Source organism: Pseudorca crassidens, chromosome 5 (genome assembly GCF_039906515.1).
Source record: "Pseudorca crassidens isolate mPseCra1 chromosome 5, mPseCra1.hap1, whole genome shotgun sequence".
NCBI lineage: Eukaryota > Metazoa > Chordata > Mammalia > Artiodactyla > Delphinidae > Pseudorca > Pseudorca crassidens.
In genome coordinates, this window is record NC_090300.1 from 144,854,518 (window position 1) to 144,866,083 (window position 11,566).

An 11,566-nucleotide genomic window follows, 5' to 3' on the forward strand; every position below is an offset into this window, starting at 1 on the left:
AAACAGATTAAGGAATATCCCTAAGGTGAGTGCAGATACTGACAATTCAGGGACATCAGTGTTCCAGTTTTAAGCGAGAAAGCAGTTGACAAAACTATACAACATGATGCAATTTTTAGTGATTTACGTGTGTGTATAAAAGCTGAGAATTACGTAAACGAGAGGGGCTGGCAATGGGCAAGATAATGAGTGCTGTTCTACATTGTATTTTCTGATTTTTTTTCTATTAAAAAAGCATTGCTTTTGTAAAAAGGAAAAATTTAAGTTCTTTAATGTTCAAAAAAATTTAATGACATTAATAAAACTGTTTACAATAACAAGCCTGTTAAACTATAATAATAGGCCAGAGAAAAGTGCTGAAACATGTTCCTGGCTTCCCTTTATTACATTGATTCTCACTGCCAGAAACAAGAGAGAAATGTGTTCCTAACAAACTCGGAAAGGCTGTGTCCTTAACTCAGTTCTTAGATGCCAGCTGGGTCATCATCCTCATCTCCGTCATCACCATATGACCTCCAGCTACCATGATTAAGTCTCTTAATAACAGCACTCACCGAGCATCAACTCTCTGGCGAACACCTCATGTATTAAATCCCACCAGTTGGAGAAAACAAGCTTTTACCAGAAGCTGGTAAAGATCCTGTTGCTTTGCCCAACCCTGCTCTATCCCCAAGTAGATGAGAAACAGTTCTATTTTTTCCTATTTCTCCTACAATTTATTGTTGGTACAAAAGGGAGAAGATATAAAAATAAGAACACACAGGCTTCCCTGGTGGCGCAGTGGTTGAGAGTCCGCCTGTCGATGCAGGGGACACGGGTTCGTGCCCCGGTGTGGGAAGATCCCACATGCCACGGAACGGCTAGGCCCGTGAGCCGTGGCCGCTGAGCCTGCGTGTCCGGAGCCTGTGCTCCGCAACGGGAGAGGCCGCAACAGTGAGAGGCCCGCATACCGCAAAAAAATAAAAAATAAAAAATAAAAAAAATATAAGAACACACAAATCATGATGCTCTGAATTCAAGGTACCGACAGACATCCTGAGCTCTCTGACTAGAAAATAGGTACGGGCACCATAGAGAATAGGAATAAAATGTGAGGGATTCTCGGGGGTTCTCCATATTTTAGAAATTAACTGAAGATTTGGCTTGAGTATAATGTACAATATTTGCATCCCCAAAGCCTTGTCTGAGATCTGGGCGTTTAGGGAGATGAAGCCTTTTCTTGGGAGCTTGTGTGATGCCTGTCCACAAGTGAGTGCGTGCGTGCGTGCGTGCGTGTGTGTGTATGTGATGTGTGTGAGTGTGAGATTCTATTTTAAATGTTTCCAAATTCATCATATACACACACACACACACACGCATGCACACACACATGCACACATACACACTACAGCCAGCTTCCTTTAAGAGAGCTGATGCAAGGAAATTACTCTGTGTGGTTTGACTCCTGCGCAGAGAACAGTGAGTTGCCCACAGCGGGGTAACCAGATGTCCCCTCTGGGCACAGCCCTGCACACTGCTGGCCTTGGTGAATTGTCGGGGTGCCAGCCAGAGCCCAAGAGCTTCAGGAGCAAGCGCTGAAATGCCAAGAGGGTTGCTGGCGAAGGTGGCTGAGTAGACAGAAGAGGCGTCATAAGCAAGCACAACGAAAGATGCGGGCAGCGGCCCCCTTCAGAGTCAGACGTGCTGCCAATGGCGGGAGGGCTGCTGGGAAAAAAAGGAAGTTTCAGAACAAGAGGAGAAAAATGCCCAGGGGATACACACCCACCTCGGGAGGAGATCTGCGTTTGCTGCAGGGCATCTGGCTGTACTTCTGGAGTGCTTGTTCTTTCTACATGCATACTGTGATAATTAATTATAAAAAAAAACATGCAGAAGAATTGTATGTGCCCATTTTCATTTCTTTTCTCAAACCTACTCTGTTGTTCCTTCTGTTAGTGTCACGGCCCCTGTTACGTGTCTAAGTCATCTGCTTCCCTTTCCCTTACTCCCCACATCCTGTCTCCAGCAAAGTCACGCTGGTGCTGTCTTAACAGCCCCCCGCATCTCTTCCCTCCTCACCCAGATGATGTCAATGGCCCCTCAGCTTCCTTCACCTCTTCCTAACCCAGCCTGCTTCATACACCACATCAGACTCATCTTAGGGAAGCCCAGCTCTGACGGTGCACCCTCTGCATGTATCCTATCTCCTCTGCTAGACTGTCAGTGCCTTTGGGGCAGGACCTGTGTCGGAGTCATCTTTGTGCCTCTCATAGCACCGATCAATAAATATTTCTTGAAAGAGTAACAACAACAGCAAAGAATGTAATGCATGCATGTCACAGGGGCACAGACCACCCTCTCCCCCACCCCAGGTCTTTATCTCCTCTTCTCAACATCCTCATCCCTTGCTCACCTCCACGCTGACACTCGTGCCCAGATGCCAGGGAGAGAGATGAGGGTGGGGACACTGCTCCAGGTTCCAAGGCACCCCCCCTCCTTTGTGGAGCACTAACCAGGCTAATGCAGCCTTCTTCCCTGTTGCAGGAAGGGGAGATTCCTGCATCACTCAGGAGGAGACTGCCCTTTCTCCCAAAGGTCAAAGTGTCCCCTGATTCTCATCAGGTTTTTGACCCCTCATCCTCCCCACACTCTTACCATTATCATGTCCTGTCATGGGAGGTTGAATAAGCTGAGTTCGTTCCCCACTAGGGAATCTAGTGGATGGATGGAGGAAATTAGGGATGCCCACTTTTATTACCTTTAGAAAATAGAAACTACAGGCAGGATGCTTTATGCTATAGGCATTTATAACTGTTCAGCCTAGCAAAAACCAGTCTCAGATACCAAGAAAGAACATTTAAAAATACAGATGAGCACTTCCCTGGTGGTGCAGTGGTTGAGAGTCCACCTGCCGATGCAGGGGACACGGGTTCGTGCCCCGGTCTGGGAAGATCCCACATGCCGCGGAGCGGCTAAGCCCGTGAGCCATGGCCGCTGAGCCTGTGTGTCCGGAGCCTGTGCTCCACAGCGGGAGAGGCCACAGCAGTGAGAGGCCCGTGTACCGCAAAAAAAAAAAATACAGATGAATACAATATGGAGGCAGTAAAATTCGGGAACCTCCACCCGGTTCCGTTACCTCACTGCAGGAACACAATTGCAGTTATCAGAAAATACAACTGGATAATCACCTTCTTTGGTTTCCATTTTGAAAGTGACATTTTCCAAAGAGAAAGCCAGACCAGCATGAATAAATACAGCATGGAATCAGTGATACCCTAAGGCTAAAGACAAATGTAGGTGTTGGGTGCTTCCTTTGGCCCATGCCTCTCCTCTGTGTGCGGGAACCGCTCCGTACTGTGGAATATGCAGCCATCACCTTACAGGTGCGCAGGGAATGCAGCCTTCAGGGCAGGTACAGCCGCAAGCAAAAGGGCTGCACAAGTAGAAAACAGTTAAAATGAAAAGGAAAGAGACAGACAAAGCCTGACTGATGCCTAAAGATAGCCACCTTAGACATGATCTTAGGGTGATAAGGAAGGACATATGCCAAGCAGAAGCTCATTAATTCTCAACCAGAACTGCAACTGTTAGGGAGAAATGGGTACATTCTGGACAGCTTTATATCTACAGGAGCCTATACCCTCGTTGTGTAACATTTATTGGTATACAATGCGAACTTTCAACAAAATGCAGCTCCTTACTCCAGAATATTAAGGAGGAAAGCCAGGATATAGGAGATTGATTTTAAATCTAGGTTTAAACCCTTTCCAGCTTGTTACACGTTTGCTTTTTCATTGCCAAGGTTAATAGTATATACATTTTGCTCTGTAACCATTATTGTGATTAGTCGCTAGATTAGTTCTAAGAGGTAAAAATCAGTAATATAAAAAATAATACTATAATTAATCTCTCCTTTTTATGCGTTTTATTTTTCCTGTAGTACTTAATTATCTATCCACTTATCTATCAATCTATCTTGTAATGTCTGCTTTTATCAGATCCTTATCATCATTTAATGTTTCAAGAACATTTTCAAATATAGTGAATCCTTTCCCTTCCATTCACATGTCATTATTGAGCCTTTTTGTTCTAGACTAATCTCTCTCTATTTCTGTTGCAGAGCTATTATCCTGGATAAAATCTATTCTTCCTGGGCCTTAAGTCTTCCTTAAGTGTTTACTCCCTTGTTTTGCTGGAACACATCCTCGAATAGCTTTGTCACAAAGGTTGCGTTGGAAATCAAATTTCTAGGTTCTTGTGTAATGTCTTCACACTTAGTTGACAATTTTATTGCATGTAGAATTCTAGGCTGTAAATCACTTATCTCAGAACTTAGAAGACAGTCCTCCTTGTCTTGTGACATTAAGCTTGTAAGAATTTCACAGGCAGACTGACTCTAGTCCTTCATAGGTAAACAGTTTTTACTCTCTGAAAAGTTTTCAGAATCTCCTATTAATTGGCATATTTTGAACCTTCATAAAAATGTGCCTCAATGTCATCTTCCTCATGCATTATGCTAGGATCAGAGAACCATTTCAGTCCAAGGACATACCTTATTCACCTCTCCGAAATGATTTTCTAATATTCCTTCAGAAACTGATTCCCTTGTGCTTTCTTTGGTTTCTCTTGTCTGTTGGCCTCTTAATTTGTCTTTGTTAGTCTTTTGTCACCTAGGTGCTTGCACACATTTCTATCCCTTTGTTTTGTTCTGGTTTTGTTCCACTCTATAAGAGATGTCCTTGATTTCATTGTTAAACCTTCTGTTCAGTTTTGTAGTTTGAAGATTTTTTTTTGCTCAGTGAGAGACCATTCTTTTTCTCTAGTAGTTTTTTTAAATCCTGTTTATGTATTATGGGTTTTATACATTCTCAGATCTCCCTGAGAGCACCAATTAGGATTTTTCAAAGTACACTTTTATTCCTTGAATTATTTGTTTCGTTTTGGGTCATTTTCTTCTGCTTCCTTATCTTTGCTTTTCTTCGTTATGTCACAGACTCTCCTCAAATACCTGTGAGCCCCTGTCGTCCATTCATACCTAAAAGTGATGTAAAAAATAAAGTTTGTTTTTAAAAACCCTCAAAATAAAATAAAATAAGATACTGAAATGGCAGAGTCATGAACTCTGGGTCTGCAAACGAAGCCCCTCATCTGGAAAGTTTCACTCCAGCTTGAGCAGGATGGAAACGAGCCATACCGCTGGGGCCCAGGATGCATTGCTTTGGGACTCCAGCCCTCACTGGCTACCCTGCTTTTTCTCAGGCAATTTGTTCAATTGCTTTAGTGAAGAATCCTTTGCTTTCTTTGCCTGAGGGGTAAACATCTGCCTATTGGCCGTTCTGTCCTCAAAGAGTAGGAAGGGGTTTGCCTAGGCTCACTTCTTTGTTGATCCTCCCACATCTCACTTACACCCTCCAAAGTGTCTCTGAGTTCAAAGCCTCCATGAGAGTCTACCGGGTACCTGAACATATGTGCAGCTGGAGTCTCTCCTAGTTACAGTCCCCTCTGGACCTTCCTCCCCTGATTTCTTGGTCACTATTACTTCATCTGCTTTTGTCTTTAGGAAACGTATCAAAAACTGTCCATCAGTGAGGGTTTCCCTCCAATCCTGTTTATGGCTATAAGCTAAGTTATTTGTCATTCCCTAACTCTCTTTTTAATAGGATTTTGAGAGGAAGAGAAAAGAAACATATGTGCTCAGCCTCTCATTCTGGAGTGGAAGCCACGTTCTGAAGTAATCAACTCCCAAAAAAGGAATGAGATTTCATTAATTATTCAAAAACTCAATTACAATAAGAAGATTCCACTCAGCAACATTTTCTTGGGTTCCCACTTGGTTCAAATTATGGTGCTGGACTAATGGGGTCAGGGGGTGATTTACAAAACAGCAAGATTGGAGATTTGGTCCTTGTTCCAAAGGAATTTACATTCTGCTACCAGTGACAGAGACTTATCAACATGCTCTAACTGTACATTTGACTGTACACTGCTTTTAAGAAATGACTAAATATATCTGAATGCACCTAGATATGGTTTCTAGTGCAATATTCTAAATTGGCTGCAAAAATAAGTGTGAGCTGCCAGAAGAAAAAAGAAAACTGAATAGAAAAGGGAGAGAAGGTGACATTCCATAGGTAGAGACCTTGAACCCTGAGTAAATCTGGCTTTCACATTAGTCGAGGGAAATCCGATGGAGGTGGTATGTCTATCATTAGTTGTGATGTTTGCAGCCAAATTAGAAGATTGTATCAAAAATGGAACCTAGGTGCATTTGCATCTATGTAGTCACTTTCAAAAAATAAGTGCACACTCAAATGTACCTTGTAATCCTCTTTTGTGAACAGTATAATTGTATTTATAAAGGCCAAAATAAGGAAACAATGATCTATAGTATTACTTAGGGGCAGTAATGATTGGGAGGGGGCAAAAACAAGGGCTTAGGTGTGGATACCATGCTTCACTTCTTGATCTGGGTACTGTTTACAGGGGTGTGTTTAGTTCCAGAAGTTTCATCCAGCTGTATTCACAGGCTTTCTAATATGCATTTCAATATACATCTTTTTTCAAAAGAAGAAGAAGTAAAAATAAAAGCGAGGGCAAAATAGTTCAAATAGCCTTCTCTTTAGGATTTATTCCAAGGGGGAAATCTAGAGCACAGGTCATGAATTCCTTGGAAACAGGGGCTAACGTTGTATTCCCAACACCTGGCATGATACCCGCCCCATGGTAGGTGCTTCATATGTGTTTGTAGAAAAAGAAAAGAGAGAGAGAAAGAGAGAGTGAGAGAGGAAGAAAGGAAGAGAGAGGATGAGAGAGGGGGGTGGTGGGGAGGGAGGAGAGAAACCTTGGTGAGCTCAGCCACTGAGATCCAGAGTTTTGTTTTGTTTTATGTTACCATAGCATTAACCTTACTAAGACACGTCCCTTGAGTTTTGCAGGGCCATGTGCCCACATTCATTAACAGAATACATCCTTTCCTCTCCCATAACACGCACTTCTTGAGGTAGGGGATGTTTCTCCACATTTTGAACTGTGCTTGGCCCATAACAGGTGTTTATGAGAAATATATTGAATGAAGTCCTTTCTCACCCTCATGCACCAATCACAGTGCTTTGTGTGACTGGCTCTAAACCAACATAATGGTTGACTGACAGTTGCAGGAAATGATTTCCAAGAGATCATAAACAGGGACTTCCCTGGGGTCCAGTGGTTAAGACTTCACCTTCCAACGCAGGGTTCGATCCCTGGTCGGGGAGCTGAGATCCCACATGCCGCATGGCCAAAGAAACGAAAACATAAAACAGGAGCAACATTGTAACAAATTCCATAAAGACGTTAAAAATGGTCCACGTCAAAAAAATATTTAAAACAAACAAAAAAAGAGATTGTAAACAGGGGAGACAAATATCAGGGGATTTTCTTGGAAATTAACTGAAATCCCACTAAAAACAGCTCACGTGCTGTGCTTGCCGTCTGCATCTGGGTAAATGCTCCCAGAAACTCCTCCCAATACTTGGTCTCCTTTTTCCTTCCTCCAAGCTACCCTGAAGCACAGGTTACCTTGCAGAAATGCAGGCTGGGTAGGGATGATGAGCTGGGAAGACCTTGATCAGTTCAGTATAATGATGAGCTTTTCACAATGCTTCCCACAAGGAGTATGAATTCCACTCCTCCTGGGCTTGCCAAACCCTAGCAACCTCTCCAGACTGCCACAGGCTCTGCTCCCAAGAGCCAGGAGCACGCCCTCCTGCCTGTTCACAGGGCAACCGGGAAGGTTACTCAGGGATTGAGCAGCTGTAATTGTTGCCCTGAGGGGGTAGCATCCTTGGGCCAGCAGAGAATTTTGCAGCTTTTCTTCATGCATTTTTAATCAATTCTAAGCTACTTACAAATATGTGCAATTACTTCGGTACTTCACTTTGTAATAAGATTTAATGACTCTGCTCCAGTCCTCTGAGTGAACATTGGTAATCTGACCTTATGATTTAAAATTTAGCTTTGGCAAAGGAGGAGGGTATAAACTCAGATGAACTCTTTTTTTAGTTTTGGGTGTTTTTTTTTTTCAAGGAAATCAGAAGCTTTCAAAATATCCCCGATATGAGAGAACAGAACATCTCATTTATTTGCCAAATAGTATCTGATTAAAATATATGGGAAAGAGCCCTGGAAACAGAAGTTCTCTTTCTTTAAAATGTTTTACAGATTATTTTAAAGGGAGAGGCCAGAGGTACCCAGAGGGGTCATCCAGTCCATTTGTAAGCATTTAGATATGGAAAGTCCTCCAAGCGTCCTTGACGAAGAGAACTTCTGCCAACTCTCTGATCATCTGAGGACCACCTGTTTCTACCATCCTGGTATATGCCGACCAAGTTGTTCCATCACGAATTATAATAAATACAGCTAATGCCTGCCGAGTGTGTGCTCTGTGCCAGCCACAGATGACAGTGCAAACAACCAGGTATTATTGTCACCCCCATCACAGATAAAGAAGTGGAGGCACGAATGAAGCTGAATCTGGACTCTGTACCCTGACACCGAATTAAATCTCAGAGACAGAGTTTTGGGCGAAGTAGGAAAGAAGAGTGTTATTGCTTTGCCAGGCAAAGGGGGCCACAGCGGGCTAATGCCCTCAAAACTGTGTGCCCCAACTTGGAGAGGGTAGTGAGAAGTTTTATAGTAATCGTTCAAAGAGGGTGTGATCAGCTCCTGGACATCCTTCTGAGGTAAGTGGGAGTCAACATCACCAACCTTCTGGTTCCAACTGGTCTGGGGTCTCCGTGCTTGTGGGCAGCACACAGTTAACTTCTTCCACCTGGTGGGGGTCTCAGTACCTGCAAAACAGCTCGAAGATATTGTTGTGTGTATCCCTTGATGGGAACCAGGACCTGCCCCAAGGCTGCACTGTTGTTTCTCTTGACTGTTCCTCCCTTGTCTCACATCCCCTCCCTTCCCTGATTAGCATCTGTTTGAACCTGCCCGTTGAAACTCAAGGAAGGTGATGGAGGCTGAAAGAAGCCTATTTTCTGTTATCAAGAAATGGGGGACACAGAAAGGCTTTTGTGCCCAGGAGCTCCACTTGTGCTCGGTTTTACAAGTAAGATGAAGGAACATTCTTCGGGGAGCTGCGGTGCCCACGTTACTTGAAGAAGGCCAAGGGCACACAGCATCCTGCGGATGTTGCTACAAACACTTTGGCCTAACTTTCTACAGGCAGCGGAGTTCCCCCACCACGGGGCTCGTGCCAGCAGACGCTCTTTCTACTCTTCACACAAAGCGCATGGGCACAAAAGTCACCCGAGACATTAGGCTCGCCCTGAGCCACTCCATCAGGTGGCTTCCCTGTGTCCAGAGCTCTAAGAGGCTGTGTGACCCACCTGGGAGAGGAGGAACCGCGTAGAAGCCCAGTGTCTCGACGCCATCATCTAGCTGCTATGCAACCAGGTAACCAATCCGGGGCTCATGTTCTTTAGAAACTAAGGGGAGTGAGATAGATCTCTTCAAAGACCCCTATTAGCTCCACAATCTGTGAATTTATTTTACAATCATTTACCGAGAGTCAACTACATGATGGGAATTAAAGATAAATAAGGTCTTCCCACACCCAGAGAAGTCTAAGTTTCTGTGTGCAGTGGCAGCCCTGTGACCAAAGATTCAGGTCCAGGGCTCCTTCTCAGGGGTACCCCGAAAGAAGGCAGATTTCTTGGTTTCCTGTTACACAGTAGAACATTCTATAGCCAGAGGTACCTTCCTTCTCCTCTCACCAAGTACTGTATTCCTACTCTGGGTAAAAAATAGGCTCTATTTCTCAGTGGGCTCAGGCCCAGATAAGCCATGGGATCCAAAGCAATGGAGACAAGGAAATCTGACTGGGGTTTGTGAGCCGTTGGGCACATGCAAGCCCCTGCCCTTGCTCTCTGCTCCCAACCATTGAGTCTCTGCCTGCCTGTCACAACTGCCTGTATCAGGAAGGACTCGTAAAACAGTCAGAACTGCCTTTAGTTTCCAAACTGGAAATGCCAGGGCAAGCCTCCTGACCCCTGAGCAGCCCTGGCATCTCCGTGCATCCTGTGTGAAGAGCAGCCCTGGAACTTGGGCAATTCGAGGTTTTTTAAATAATCAGGAGCATTTTCTAATTTTTTTTTTCCCGAAAGGCACAACTTAATGTAATTGACAATTGTATTCTAAGCTGTTGAACTTCAAATTTGAGTAATTTCATTTTTCTCTATTTAGACGTGGAACACTGGTATTTAGATCTAGAAAGTTTTTTAAATTTATCTTATTGAAGTATGGTTGAGTTACAGTGTTGTGTTAATGTCTGTTGTACAGCAAAGCAACTCAGCCATACATATATATACATTCTTTCTCATATTCTTTTCCATTATGGCTTATCACAGGATACTGAACATAATTCCCTGTGTTATACGGTAGGACCTTGTTGTTTATCCATCCTCTATATAATAGTTGGCATCTGCTAATCCCAAACTCCCACTCCTTCCCTCCCCCACTCCCCTCCCCCTTGGCAGCCACAAGTCTGGTCTCTGTGTCCATGAGTCTGTTTCTGTTTTGTAGATAAGTTCATTTGTGTCATATTTTAGATTCCACGTGTAAGTGATGTCATAAGGTGTTTGTTTTCCTCTGTCTGACTTCACTCAGTGTGATAATGTCTAGGTCTAGAATGCTTTTAATACAAAGGTGCATATGTAAGGTTGGATTCTTCACATGCTAGCTGGAGAGGCAGTAAGTAATGTCGAGAGTCCATACGGCCAAGAGGAGAGACGAGAAGGTGAGAGAAAGCACAGGAGGAGCCAGGGGCCGCTGTCCACACTGGCAACGCAGACCCTCACGCGCCCAGGCTGCCTTCCGCGAGGAGGGGTGTGAAGACGGGAACGTTTGTGGCACGTGGGTTCCCCAGTTGCGAGGCAGGTCTGAGTGTGGACAGGGAACGGACGCTTCTGGAAGAAGGAAAGGGGTGTTTTAGTACATCATCTCCTTAATGGACTGAGCACCCCCAAAGGACATGGCAGAGAAGGTGGAGGGGGAAGCAGGGGCCCCATCAGACTCAGACAAAAATACGGGCAGTGGGAGATCAAAGGGGCCAGCTGAGATGGTGGATGTGTTGGCAGGAAGCTCATTTTCCATAATAAAAATCCACCAGAAAGCACAGCCTCTCAGATGATTTCCCCCGCTCTGTGAGCAACTGTCCGCCCAACGCACACTTGCCAGTCCCCTTAACCGGGGGGGTGGAGTTTCAATTACTATGATCAAAAGGAAGTCGTCAACATAGGAAAATAACTCATGCGGAACACTCGCTCCGTACGTTTGGACACTAAGTACGTCCTCAATTGTAGTCACGAGGCAGAATGCTTCTGCGAAAGGCCTCTGTTGGGCTCTCGTGTGGGTGTCCTCGCTGGGAATTTCAGAAACACAAAGTCAAGAAAAGCACTCCCTCCTTCCAAACTGTGAACACTTCAACCAATAACATAGACTCACTCAGGCATCTTGCAGGGTCTCTCCCACTTTAAAGATTTGACAATTTTTTCCCTTGCAGGAAAAAAAAAATGGCTTTACAAGGGAATATGTGGAAAGAAAC